The 13,421-nt window shown below is 36.5% G+C and overlaps 2 long non-coding RNA genes across 2 annotated transcripts; both read left to right on the top strand.

Annotated features, from left to right (window-relative positions):
• The first annotated feature begins 833 nt into the window (after nt 1-833).
• Nucleotides 834-3,656, top strand: LOC113698701 (uncharacterized). Its single transcript, XR_011817569.1, has 2 exons — nt 834-1,089; nt 3,388-3,656. It is a non-coding gene; the product is annotated as an uncharacterized lncRNA (long non-coding RNA).
• Nucleotides 3,657-8,541: 4,885 nt separating this feature from the next.
• On the top strand, nt 8,542-11,638 carry LOC140010473 (uncharacterized). Its single transcript, XR_011817766.1, has 2 exons — nt 8,542-9,070; nt 11,370-11,638. It is a non-coding gene; the product is annotated as an uncharacterized lncRNA (long non-coding RNA).
• Nucleotides 11,639-13,421: the final 1,783 nt, after the last annotated feature.

The raw sequence follows: 13,421 nt of genomic DNA, 5'->3' as shown, positions 1-13,421 counted from the left end.
TCCTTCATAAGTCTCGGACGCGACCTTTCAGTTTCTCTAAAATTTGAAATTCAAATTCCTCTCTCCTCAAACCAAGTTCCGAGAAATTGACTCAACCAACTCTATTACACCTCTCTTGCTCATTAACCACTCATAAAAAGCACTCCTAACACCCAACTACCCCAAAATTCCCAATTTACATACGAAACCCTAACCTCATATAACCCTCTCCTTGCGGCATCATAGTGCACTCTTGTTGGCTCTTACTGTTTTTTTTCTATACACAACATTCTGCATTAAAAATCATATCCACATTGCATCATGGTTAGAATGAGGGGTGTGAGGACCCATAATTTTATTATTTCAAAATATTGTTAAATTGGTCATTTTAAAAATATTTAGTACTCGAGTTACCCCAAAAAAAAATTCTAAAGTACATGAATTTCTCGAAAATAAATTTTACCGATTGGTTCTTTACGCGTATATTATTTTAATGCCCAAATTTATTCAAGATGAATTGCTAATCGTGATTTTTATTGTTATATATATATATATATATATATATTTGGATTATCATATTTTAGAGTTCTAGAATCGAATAAGTTGAATTTCCAAGTTCAAACGAAAAAACCCTTAAGTTTGACCTTTATACGCGCGCGTGCCGAAAAGGCCCCGACAGGCACATTAATTTGATTAATTGGAGATTTTAAGAACATGATATTAGACTACTAGTAATGTTCTATTAATGTACTAGGGAAATTACCTCAGAGGTTTAGTGCACAAAAGTTGCAAACGAGCGTGAAAATTGGACACGCGAAGACCTTAAACAGACCTAGCATGAGTTGACACTTAGACTTAAGGCACCAATTCTCTCCACTTTCATTACAATACCTGATTTCATTCTCTCTCCTCTCGTCACTCTCTATTGGGCAGAAGATGGGAAGAAAAATCTAGCCAAAATCCTTACAAAATTACCTCAATCCGCTTCCAAATTTCATCATCCATTAGAGGGCTTTGATCCTAGCTTGGAAGAGGGGGCTGTTCATCGGTTTTCTTGGAGGAATTTCGGTCAAGATTTCTGCTCTAAAGCTGTCCAACTAAGTTTTTGAGGTAACTCACTCACCCACACTTCAATCTTGCAAAATTATAGCTCAAATGGAGCAAAGGTAGCATGGGTTTGCAACCTATGGTAGAATTTGGGTTGATTGGTTGAGTAATTATGTTCTTGCAATTTCATGACATGCTTGAGGGTTTGAGGATGCTTATTGGTGGCTGATTTGATGAATTAACATGTTTTGGTTGCTGATATTGTGCTATGTTACATGTATATAGAATGATTGATGGAATGAAGTTGGAAGAAAGTTAGAAATTTGGAAAAGGTACTGTCTGAAATTTCTGACTTGCTGCCGACTTTCTTGTTTGCTGCTGCCCTGTAATTTCGAAAATTTTCTGGTGCAAATTGAGCTTCCAAATTGGTGTAGATATGTTGTGCTATGTGTATTGTGGTTGTCTACCAAAAATCAACCCAAATGGTTGGTTAAATTTGAGTTACAAGTAAAGAAGAAAAACTGGAACAAACTCCAGAATTTTCTGACCAGCAACATTTGTGTAGCTATAACGTTTTGTTCGTTGATCAAAATGGACTGCCATTTGCAGCATTTGAAAGTAGACTCTTAGAGCTTTAAAATGGTACCAAGCTCATTTTCTAGTTCATCCCGAGCGACTCGTGGCGAGTTTTGAAAGTTGGCTGCCTGCTTATTACTGTTCATCCGAGACTGTCCAGAAAATCCATTTTTCTGCTTGATTTTGAACCACTTATGTCTGGATTTTGGAAATGATTTCTTCTACACAAATATAGCCTTGTATACCTAGTTTCTAAATCCACCTACCATTTTCAATTTCACTGAGAATCGAGTGAGATACGGCCTAATTAGCGAAGTGCATTAAATCTGGAAAATTTCTGGAAAGGCCAACAGTCCAGGAATTTTAGTGAACTTCAACTTTTTATTTCTTGAGCTAGGAACATCGGAATCGAGTTCCATTTTTTTTTATTTGAAACCTGGATTGGAAATTTACATGCATATCAAATTTCAAAGGCTAGTTTTGATTCTATGATTTTTAACGAAATTCCAAAATTATTGGGAAAACTTGGACTGTTTTGACCTATCTTCAATGCATAGTAAACTTTCTTGGAGAAATTGACTTGTTTCTGATTTGATTCTTGGAAAGTGACCTTCTGTAAAGTTGTTATGCTTCGAATGAAGTTTTTGACGGTGTAAAATTTTCCATTTTTAGACTTTCCGAACTTCCGGACTGATTTTTCCAAGAATGACTCGAAAAGTGAAAATTTCCAATTTGGACCTAAATGTTCTTTCAAGGGCCTAGGTTACATTTTTACAACTCTTAGAGCATTTCAAACCTATTTTCATGGTGAACTTGAGTTTACCTATCACTTGAGACCTCATTTGAAAGTCGGTTCCTTATGAATTGAAATACTTTGGAAACTTGAATTTTGGAGTCAAAATTGACAATTTCTTTTCTTTACACGAATACTGTATGGCCTGAAATTTGAGATACAATGCATTATTGCATACTTTCAGGATCTCAAGAGGACTTCAAGGGAACTCCCGGCGAAGAGTCTTAGAGCTAATTTCTCAAACTTTGACTTTTGACACTTGGTGAGTATCAAGTGCATGTGAAGTGTTTAAATGAAATGATTCTTGTACTTGCTAGTTAATGAGGCTAGGGCGTACTTTATCGCCCTTGTCCTATCTTTCATGAAATTGCTTGCTTAATAAGTGATACGTGTTACATGTGAATGCAAATGAAAGTGTTTTTCGTGAGCATTGAGCGGCAGAATGTATCATGCCCTTTTAGGGTAGGAGGTACCGCTCATCCCGTCTCAATGCTATGACCAAATCTTGTCGATTGGAGTTTCGTCTCATCGACCTAAAAGTGAATGGGGGGGACGCCCCAACCCATTGGCTAGCCTTGTAACTCGAGCCGGCAAGGGCTTGGTCGAGAAACTTGGTGAATCTTGGGAAGTGTTATAGCTTGATCCAAATAAGGGGTCTTGCTAGGTATACTTGTTAAGTGATACCACCTACATGCATGTTTGGTTACGGATCCAAGAGGGTGTCATGGTGGCTGGAGGTAGTAAGTGGAGTTCTACATGGATAACTGTGAAAGTTGACGGAGGGTCAACTACCTGAGCTTGGATCGCACGTGGATTAGCTCCTGATAGCTCCCGTATCCTTTTATTGTGATTAAATTCTCTAATTGCTTAATGTTTCGCAGTTATTGGTTACTCGAGTTATTGCTTTATATTGTATCTTTGCTAGCATGCTTGCATGTTTTTCCCTTGGCCTCACTGAGCGTTAGCTCACCCCAATTTGTTTTCCTTAACAGGTTTGGAAGTGGAAGTTCTGAGACTTAATTAGTGACCCCCAAAAATAATTTTTTCCCACAAGGCTCGAGGCCAAAGAAAGCGCTTATATTGAGTGATTAGTGCCTGATGGGATATCTCATATATAATTTGAATTCGATTCACTTGATAAGTATTTGATGTAATTATTTGAGAACTGAGGACTTTTGTCTTATTCGGGGAATGATACCCTTACTTGAGATTTGTAATGTATCTTATCTCGTTCTAAGTTTGAAAAATGTTATTTCGTTTATTCTTGAGGTTGTACCCTATGTTATTGGATCTGAGTGATGTATTTTATTTGAGGACTGTAGTGAGTCCCGGCGAGAGTTGGGCAGGTGGTCCGTCGAACCCTTTGGTTCGCCTTAGGGGGAGGTGGGGCTGTCACAGTTGGTATCAGAGCCCAGGCTCTAGATCTCGTAGTGTATCTTAGACTTAAAGTTTTGGATGCCTGACTGTGGGAGTAATTTGAATATTATGTGAATGAGTACCTATTGTATCCTAGGGGTTACAGAAATTGATTATTTGAGAGTTTCTTACTTGGGACTTGTAGAAATAAAAAAAAAAATTGAGGAATTAGGTGATGTTATATTGAAGGAAAATATGGGATGAGGATTAGTAGTGAAAGATTGGATGAATTTGAATTATTATTATACTTGTAAGTATGGAAAGAATTGAGACAATTATTAGTACTGGCTATAGAGGATAAGAGACCGGGATTTGATGATCAAACTCCATGTATGGTGATTTTGAACCAAGATAAAAGAGTTTCAAAGGAATAAAATGCATTTTCCCGCCCATTTACCTCCTAGAGAATTTCTGCTTTGAAATTCTAAAGAAAAACGAGGATGTACTAGTTTTATTTTCAAACGATGATTGGAAATAATATATATATACTTTAAGTATGTATAATTTTCTGATTTTGGTAAATATATGAATTTTACTTGAATTTCAATCTGAAAATTTGTGAATAACTGATGAGTTTGTTGAATTTTGTATATGATGGGCTGATACAAGATTAAAATTTTCTAAACTAAGTTTTTCCCCTTGATTGTATACTGGTGTATTCTCACACTTGAATTTGTCTATGCTTTACAAAAAAAAAAAAAAAATCTTGAGTTTTCGGAAGAATGGCGAACTTATGTTTTTATAATGTAAATCTTGAACTTGATAAGATTTTTGGTTACTTTGATTACTCTTCTTATGTTTTAAAATTCTTGGTTTTCAAGAAGAGTGAGCCTATCTTTAGGTGTACGGGCTGAAGGAACTTTGAAATATAGAATAACCGCATTCAAGAGCACGAAGTTAGTGTGAATTGACTTGGTTTCCATTTGACACGTAAGTTAGCAAGTTGTACTTATTTCTTGGGTTTGAACTTGGAGCTTGAGGCTTTAACTATAAAACCCTAAGACTGGTTATTCTTGGAGATGATGGTACTCTGGCTGGTGGCTTGCTTATTAAAGATTTTGAATTTCGAATGGATAACCTTTGGTTTCAGCTTGTGTTATGGTTTGATTGGATCTAATTTCGGAAAGGCATGTGATCTAATTGAAATTAGTGATATTTGGATCCTTTGGTTTAACTAAGGACTTAGGAAGGGTGGTGCACGCCGTGAGGCCTTTTGTATCCTGCTTGCATATACTTCTATATTTTGTGGCACTTAATTGCCTATATGCAGTATTTGACATATTGGGCTTGTTTTGTGACTTCTAACTCGTGCTATAACTTTTGATACATGTAAAGAAGCATGTTTTGATTCTAAATATTTTTGCAACTTGTATATGCATTAAGTTCTTTTATGCTTAATTATTCCTTTTCTTGTGCTTATAGACTTCTATTAAGTATAGCAGCAGGAATGGGAAAAAGGGGTCGTGGCCCAGGGTTTAGACAACCCTGTACTCATGACAAAATTGATGGATAGTCTTATATAATTTAATGAGACCCTAGTACTGAATATGAATCGAGAATAAACCAGAAGATTAGATCTACCAGTGTATAATGGATTAACCTAGTTGGGAACTTGATGAGATTTTCTTGTGCAAAATTTTAATAGTTGCTTTATACGTATATTATGAGTGGTCCTATGGCCATCTTTCAACTTTTATGAAGTTTGAACTCCGAAAGTATTTCGTTGGTTTGGTGAGATGACTTGAACTCATTACCTATTTATTCTACTTGAACAAAAGCGCTTTCAATTTTACTTGACTATTACTATACCCAGATTCACTTGTTTTACTTTTTCACAAAATTTATATATATATATATATATATATGTATACACATTTTGAACTCGTTTGAGAATCGAAATCAGATAGAGTTCAAGTTCGAATCTTTTCTTAGGAACATGAATGCCTATTTGTTATGAATCAGAGATTAGAAATGATCGGGCTTTATGTACTAGTAGAGTTAGCTCTTGGTTTGGATATAAAAGGGTGGTAAAGGTGTTGGATCACAGGTTATGCGAATATGAACCTACATGTCTATTTATCTTTCTTAAAGGTATTTTCTAAAATATACGCTTTACCCGAACATAGATTTAACTCGAAACTTTGAGGAAAAGTGTTGGAACACCCTCCATGTATATGTTATGATTATTATATATATGTTTTAAAATTCATGCATTAAGTTGCATGATTAATCTTCTTAAATCTATTTGAGAGATTTGAAATATGTATTGATGATTGTGGTTAAACATTATTTGAAATCTCTTACTAAGAAAATTTAGTTTTGGATCATGAAGAAAATTTGTATCTTTAACTCTAATTTTGAAAATTTTGAATCGCATTTTGCCACAGATACATTCAAAATATATCAAAAGTCTCGACTTTATCTTGTAGGTCATGATTGATTTGATTTAGACAAACTTTTGAGGAAAAGGATTCTGGTCTTATTAGTGCGTAACAGTTTTTAGTCAAGGTTTGGAACTTGTTTCTTATGGCGTGTAATTTATGGTTTCACTACATACGTGAGTAAGACCTTAGAACGGAAGTACATATCATTATATCAAGGGGTATTACTTTATTTGTAGGTGTGAATTTTCTTACGTATCAAATTCGTGGAGAGGTAAGAGTAAATATACCTGGATGACTTAGATGCGTGAGAATTTATAGGTTGTGGATAGTTAAGTTTTAAATTTTGATTTGGTACTCATTTAGATGCTTTGAGTTGTTGATAGGCTGACAGTTAGGATTAAGCAAATGGATGAAATGAAAAGTTTGGAAGAGATGCGTATAGAAATAAAAGTTCTTCGCAAGGAGTTGGAATTTCAGACTAAATTGGTTGAATTCTGGGAAGAACGATGCAAACAAGAGTTTGTAGAGAAGATGGAATTATGGAACAAGAAATTGGAAATGAAAAAGAAATACGAAGGAGTATTGGAGGAACTTCAGGAAAGAAAAAAAAAACTTGAGGGGATGCGACCCACTATTCAAGTTTCACCTCAGTATATTTCTAGCAACCAAGTTAAGGGTAGTGAAGGAAACTCCCATAATGAAAAAAGGGAAACGTAAAGAGAGATGTGAACATGAATTTGTTGTGGAGCAGAGAGAAAAGAAGAAAAAGAAAAAGGAGAATTCTCAAGCTAATCAGGCCGTAACTTGTGGATACTGTGGCAAGTTTAATCACACTGAGATTATGGGCTGAAGGAAACAAGGAAATGCTTGCTATGCGGGAGTCCTGAGCATTAAGTTTTAAGTTGCCCGATGAACTCCTCAGCAGCTCGTTAAGTCTGCTGCAAAACAGTCGAGTGTTAGAGGGAGTGGTTAATACTAATGGTTGTGAGAAGAACCAAAGTATTAGAAGCTCTACGAGTGAAGATGGATTTGACTTTGCTTAAGGACAGGAATTATGATTATAACCTAGCCTATACTGAGACTTTTGAAGGTTGTAATCTTTTGTGTAAGGGATGAAATCTTTTGTTGCTTTGAACATGGATGACTTAGCATGTTTTGCTACAATATTGTTTATTCCCTTTTCTTTTGAAATGATTTGATAAACTTATCCTAACTTTATGAAACTATTATGGTCTTTTATAGCAAATGAAAGTTTACTTTGCATTTAATCAATTTCATGACTTATTCGTATATCTAAATTTTGTTATGCTTATAACCTTTTGAGAAAGCCATGTCTATAATATCGAGACTGGAATCAAGTGGGTATCAGGAATAAATATCTTTTACCTTGCATAAATGAATCATTTGGGTATCTACAAGAGACAGTAGTACTTTCCAAGTTAGATTTAATACAGGACTACAACTAATTGAGGATTCTAGAGGAAGATATGATTAAGGCTAGTTCATCAGAAAAGTAAGCACTTTGAAATTCAATTATGCCATTGGGAGTAATGAATACACCAGTAGCATTAATGGATTTGGGTCTTTAAGTCGTATTTGGGTTAAAAATTGGCAGTAATACTCATAAATGACTTGGGGACTACAATAAGATATTATTGAATGTAAGGTTTCAATTCGTACTTCAATATTTGCATACATGTATACGGAACTAGATATGATTTTGAAGTTATTGATTCTTGAGGGCTCTTACTATCTATTTTGAAAGATTACTAGGGTTAAGGTCCAGTAGGACAAAACTTGTGTGCTAATAAGATCTTATTGAATTTGATCTGCGAGATATTTAAAGTTCATTGCGTATACCAATTTAAAGGGCTATTACATCATTTGTTCTTGAATTGACAAATTTCTTGAGGCAATTGAATCTGTGAACCGCATGAAGGAATTGTTATCTCGCTCGTCGTGAACAGATTAAGAATACAAGACTTACGTGATATTTAATGCAGAAAAAGTTTTACAATTCGTAAGAATGGGATGCAAAAGTGACATCTGGAGTTTTTGAGTTAAGGTATGAATTTCGAGGACGAAATTCTCTTAAGGGGGAGAGGATGTGAGGACCCATAATTTTATTATTTCAAAATATTGTTAAATTGGTCATTTTAAAAATATTTCGTACTCGAGTTACCCAAAAAAAAAAATACTAAAGTACATGAATTTCTCGAAAATAAATTTTACCGATTGGTTCTTTACGCGTATATTATTTTAATGCCCAAATTTATTCAAGATGAATTGCTTATCGTGATTTTTATTGTTATATATATATATATATATATTTGGATTATCATATTTTAGAGTTTTAGAATCGAATAAGTTGAATTTCCAAGTTCAAACGAAAAAACCCTTAAGTTTGACCTTTATACGCGCGCGTGCCGAAAAGGCCCCGACAGGCACATTAATTTGATTAATTGGAGATTTTAAGAACATGATATTAGACTACTAGTAATGTTCTATTAATGTACTAGGGAAATTACCTCAGAGGTTTAGTGCACAAAAGTTGCAAACGAGCGCGAAAATTGGACACGCGAAGACCCTAAACAGACCTAGCATGAGTTGACACTTAGACTTAAGGCACCAATTCTCTCCACTTTCATTACAATACCTGATTTCATTCTCTCTCCTCTCGTCACTCTCTATTGGGCAGAAGATGGGAAGAAAAATCTAGCCAAAATCCTTACAAAATTACCTCAATCCACTTCCAAATTTCATCATCCATTAGAGGGCTTTGATCCTAGCTCGGAAGAGGGGGCTGTTCATCGGTTTTCTTGGAGGAATTTCGATCAAGATTTCTGCTCTAAAGCTGTCCAACTAAGTTTTTGAGGTAACTCACTCACCCACACTTCAATCTTGCAAAATTATAGCTCAAATGGAGCAAAGGTAGCATGGGTTTGCAACCTATGGTAGAATTTGGGTTGATTGGTTGAGTAATTATGTTCTTGCAATTTCATGACATGCTCGAGGGTTTGAGGATGCTTATTGGTGGGTGATTTGATGAATTAACATGTTTTGGTTGCTGATATTGTGCTATGTTACATGTATATAGAATGATTGATGGAATGAAGTTGGAAGAAAGTTAGAAATTTGGAAAAGGTACTGTCTGAAATTTCTGACTTGCTGCCGACTTTCTTGTTTGCTGCTGCCCTGTAATTTCGAAAATTTTCTGGTGCAAATTGAGCTTCCAAATTGGTGTAGATATGTTGTGCTATGTGTATTGTGGTTGTCTACCAAAAATCAACCCAAATGGTTGGTTAAATTTGAGTTACAAGTAAAGAAGCAAAACTGGAACAAACTCCAGAATTTTCTGACCAGCAACATTTGTGTAGCTATAACGTTTTGCTCGTTGATCAAAATGGACTGCCATTTGCAGCATTTGAAAGTAGACTCTTAGAGCTTTAAAATGGTACCAAGCTCATTTTCTAGTTCATCCCGAGCGACTCGTGGCGAGTTTTGAAAGTTGGCTGCCTGCTTATTACTGTTCATCCGAGACTGTCCAGAAAATCCATTTTTCTGCTTGATTTTGAACCATTTATGTCTGGATTTTGGAAATGATTTCTTCTACACAAATATAGCCTTGTAAACCTAGTTTCTAAATCCACCTACCGTTTTCATTTTCACTGAGAATCGAGTGAGAGACGGCCTAATTAGCGAAGTGCATTAAATCTGGAAAATTTCTGGAAAGGCCAACAGTCCAGGAATTTTAGTGAACTTCAACTTTTTATTTCTTGAGCTAGGAACATCGGAATCGAGTTCCATTTTTTTTTTATTTGAAACCTGGATTGGAAATTTACATGCATATCAAATTTCAAAGGCTAGTTTTGATTCTATGATTTTTAACGAAATTCCAAAATTATTGGGAAAACTTGGACTGTTTTGACCTATCTTCAATGCATAGTAAACTTTCTTGGAGAAATTGACTTGTTTCTGATTTGATTCTTGGAAAGTGACCTTCTGTAAAGTTGTTATGCTTCGAATGAAGTTTTTGACGGTGTAAAATTTTCCATTTTTAGACTTTCCGAACTTCCGGACTGATTTTTCCAAGAATGACTCGAAAAGTGAAAATTTCCAATTTGGACCTAAATGTTCTTTCAAGGGCCTAGGTTACATTTTTACAACTCTTAGAGCATTTCAAACCTATTTTCATGGTGAACTTGAGTTTACCTATCACTTGAGACCTCATTTGAAAGTCGGTTCCTTATGAATTGAAATACTTTGGAAACTTGAATTTTGGAGTCAAAATTGACAATTTCTTTTCTTTACACGAATACTGTATGGCCTGAAATTTGAGATACAATGCATTATTGCATACTTTCAGGATCTCAAGAGGACTTCAAGGGAACTCCCGGCGAAGAGTCTTAGAGCTAATTTCTCAAACTTTGACTTTTGACACTTGGTGAGTATCAAGTGCATGTGAAGTGTTTAAATGAAATGATTCTTGTACTTGCTAGTTAATGAGGCTAGGGCGTACTTTATCGCCCTTGTCCTATCTTTCATGAAATTGCTTGCTTAATAAGTGATACGTGTTACATGTGAATGCAAATGAAAGTGTTTTTCGTGAGCATTGAGCGGCAGAATGTATCATGCCCTTTTAGGGTAGGAGGTACCGCTCATCCCGTCTCAATGCTATGACCAAATCTTGTCGATTGGAGTTTCGTCTCATCGACCTAAAAGTGAATGGGGGGGACGCCCCAACCCATTGGCTAGCCTTGTAACTCGAGCCGGCAAGGGCTTGGTCGAGAAACTTGGTGAATCTTGAGAAGTGTTATAGCTTGATCCAAATAAGGGGTCTTGCTAGGTATACTTGTTAAGTGATACCACCTACATGCATGTTTGGTTACGGATCCAAGAGGGTGTCATGGTGGCTGGAGGTAGTAAGTGGAGTTCTACATGGATAACTGTGAAAGTTGACGGAGGGTCAACTACCTGAGCTTGGATCGCACGTGGATTAGCTCCTGATAGCTCCCGTGTCCTTTTATTGTGATTAAATTCTCTAATTGCTTAATGTTTCGCAGTTATTGGTTACTCGAGTTATTGCTTTATATTGTATCTTTGCTAGCATGCTTGCATGTTTTTCCCTTGGCCTCACTGAGCGTTAGCTCACCCCAATTTGTTTTCCTTAACAGGTTTGGAAGTGGAAGTTCTGAGACTTAATTAGTGACCCCCAAAAATAATTTTTTCCCACAAGGCTCGAGGCCAAAGAAAGCGCTTATATTGAGTGATTAGTGCCTGAAGGGATATCTCATATATAATTTGAATTCGATTCACTTGATAAGTATTTGATGTAATTATTTGAGAACTGAGGACTTTTGTCTTATTCGGGGAATGATACCCTTACTTGAGATTTGTAATGTATCTTATCTCGTTCTAAGTTTGAAAAATGTTATTTCGTTTATTCTTGAGGTTGTACCCTATGTTATTGGATGTGAGTGATGTATTTTATTTGAGAACTGTAGTGAGTCCCGGCGAGAGTTGGGCAGGTGGTCCGTCGAACCCTTTGGTTCGCCTTAGGGGGAGGTGGGGCTGTCACAAGGGGAGGATCTACTAGTGCCGGACGGTCTTTTAAGCATAGGGATGAAGACATTGAAATTGTTGATCCACCTCCTGTGGCACCTAAAAAGAAGAAAGTGACTCGTCGTGGCAAAGTGAAGCAGACTGCCCAAAGAAAATTAGTTACTCCAACTCCTGAATCAGCTGATGAACAAATGGAAGGGCAAATCTCTGAAGGGAACATTGCTGGTGGAAATGAAGAACCAGAGCAGGCTACCCAAGGTGATGAAATTGTCACAAGGTCTTCTAGTAAAAGAAAAAGGACTGCAAAGGGGAAGAGAACTCCCCAATCCAAGAAAAAGCAATCTGCTGATCCCTCTGTTGATCAGCAGAATGAAGAAAACATTACTGAGAGTCAGCCAACACCTGAACCCTCCATCAGGAAGTCTCCAAGGACAAGGACTGAGACTCAAAATGTTGGTGCATCTGCCACTCAAACCTCTAAAGGGACACGTTCTGGGAAGAATCCAGTATCTCAGCCTGCACCTGAACCCGTTCCTCTACCAAAGTTCATCGATGATGAAGCCAGAGACAGATTTGAGTTAGTCTCTCAAAAAGGGTTCATCACCCAAAGGCTCATCATTCCTTTTGAATTTCGTAAGCTTGATCTTGAACCTGTCATCAAACTCTTTGAATTCCAGAAATGGACTCATCTTCTGACCATTCCTAATGTTTTTTATCCTGACATGCTTTATTAATTTTTTACTAATCTTAGAAAGGGTACATCACACACTGAATTCGTCTCTAGGGTCAACTCTGTAGACATCATGTTAACCCCTGACATTGTGAATTCTATTCTGAAAACTAGTATTGAACCTGGTTTTAAGGAAAAAATTGCAAATTTCTTTTCGTATGAGGAATTCCCTTCTGCCTATCATCATTTTTACAATGCTAAACTCATGACTTATTTTCAAACCAAATTCAACACCCCTGCTGAGGCAAGATTGGATGATCTCAGTCTTCAGAATCTGATCATCTTCACCATCATTTCGAATCTGTTGGTGCCAACTGATGGCCACAGAACAGATGCAAACAAAATGGAACTCTATCTTTTCTACTGCTTTGTTGAAAAAATTCGCATTGACTTTGGATTTGTAATGTGCAAATTTCTGCTCAAAATCAGCACTGATAGTCGTAGAAAGCTTTCCTATAGCAGATTTCTGACCCCCATTTTTGCTCATTTTGACATACCCTTTTCTGGCAAATCTCCAAAAGACAGTGCTTCATCAGTTTTCTCCAAAGCTTATTTTGAAAGAAAGAACCTAAAATTTTTTTATGGTCATTGGTGCTACAAGGAGACTGTGGCCGAGTCTAGAAGAAAAAATTTGCATGAAACCCTTGCCACTCCTAGAACTCCCCATGATCAGTCAGGCTATGTTTCTCCTTTCACCATTCATCCTAGAAAGTCTGCTAGTAAGTCCTTCTCTTCTAACTCTGAGGTCATCTCCTTACTTGAAGACCTCAAACAGCATGTTATGCTTCTTGAAGATGGTCTCATGATGACCATGACCTCTGCCCAACAATCCTCTTTCCTTGAAAAAAGGAATCTTCTTGTGCCCCCTATACCTGAGACAAATGAGACTGCTCATCAGAAAGAACCAAGATCTGAGCCCACAAGGCCAACTACT

Source organism: Coffea arabica, chromosome 7c (assembly GCF_036785885.1).
Source record: "Coffea arabica cultivar ET-39 chromosome 7c, Coffea Arabica ET-39 HiFi, whole genome shotgun sequence".
NCBI classification, from domain to species: Eukaryota; Viridiplantae; Streptophyta; class Magnoliopsida; order Gentianales; family Rubiaceae; genus Coffea; species Coffea arabica.
Note: the sequence above shows the minus strand (reverse complement) of the source record. Positions and strands in the feature narration are given on the sequence as shown.